The 941-nt window shown below is 47.0% G+C and overlaps 1 protein-coding gene across 1 annotated transcript in view; it reads left to right on the top strand.

The window, feature by feature from the left end:
* MMP28 (matrix metallopeptidase 28) overlaps positions 1-941 on the top strand; it is a 35,351-nt gene that overhangs the window by 33,573 nt on the left and 837 nt on the right. The window lies entirely within an intron of this gene.

Raw genomic sequence — 941 nt, 5'->3', positions numbered from 1 at the left:
GTTGCATTTAATGTTGTCCCAGAGGTCTTTTAGGCTGTCTTCATTTCTTTTCATTCTTATTTCTTTATTCTGTTCAGCAGCAGTGAAATCCACCATTCTGTCTTTCAGGTCACTTATCCGTTCTTCTGCCTCAGTTATTCTGCTATTGATTCCTTCTAGTGTATTTTTCATTTCAGTTATTGTATTGTTCATCTCTGTTTGTTTGTTCTTTAATTTTTCTAGGTCTTTGTTAAACATTTCTTGCATCTTCTCGACCTTTGCCTCCATTCTTTTTCCGAGGTCCTGGATCATCTTCACTATCATTATTCTGAATTCTTTTTCTGGAAGGTTGTCTATCTCCACTTCATTTAGTTGTTTTTCTGGGGTTTTATCTTGTTCCTTCATCTGGTACATAGCCTTCTGCATTTTCATCTTGTCTATCTTTCTGTGAATGTGGCTTTTGTTCCATGGGCTGCAGGACTGTAGTTCTTCTTGCTTCTGCTATCTGCCCTCTGGTGGATGAGGCTATCTAAGATGCTTGTGCAAGTTTCCTGATGGTAGGGACTGGTGGTGGGTAGAGCTGGCTGTTGCTCTGGTGGGCAGAGCTCAGTAAAACTTTAATCCTCTTGACTGCTGATGGGTGGGGCTGGGTTCCCTCCCTGTTGGTTGTTTGGCCTGGGGTGACCCAACACTGGAGCCTGCAGGCTCTTTGGTGGGGCTAATGGCTGACTGTGGGAGGGCTCAGGCCAAGGAGTCCTTCCCAGAACTTCTGCTGCCAGTGTCCTTGTCCTCATGGTGAGCCACAGCCACCCACCACCTCTGCAGGAGACCCTCCAACACTAGCAGGTAGGTCTGGTTCAGTCTCCCCTGGGGTCACTGCTCCTTCCCCTGGGTCCCAGTGTGCACACTACTTTGTGTGTGCCCTCCAAGAGTGGAGTCTCTGTTTCCCTCAGTCCTGTCAG

The sequence above is a fragment of the Physeter macrocephalus genome, chromosome 14, assembly GCF_002837175.3.
Source record: "Physeter macrocephalus isolate SW-GA chromosome 14, ASM283717v5, whole genome shotgun sequence".
NCBI classification, from domain to species: Eukaryota; Metazoa; Chordata; class Mammalia; order Artiodactyla; family Physeteridae; genus Physeter; species Physeter macrocephalus.
This window is presented reverse-complemented; position numbering and strand designations above follow the sequence as displayed.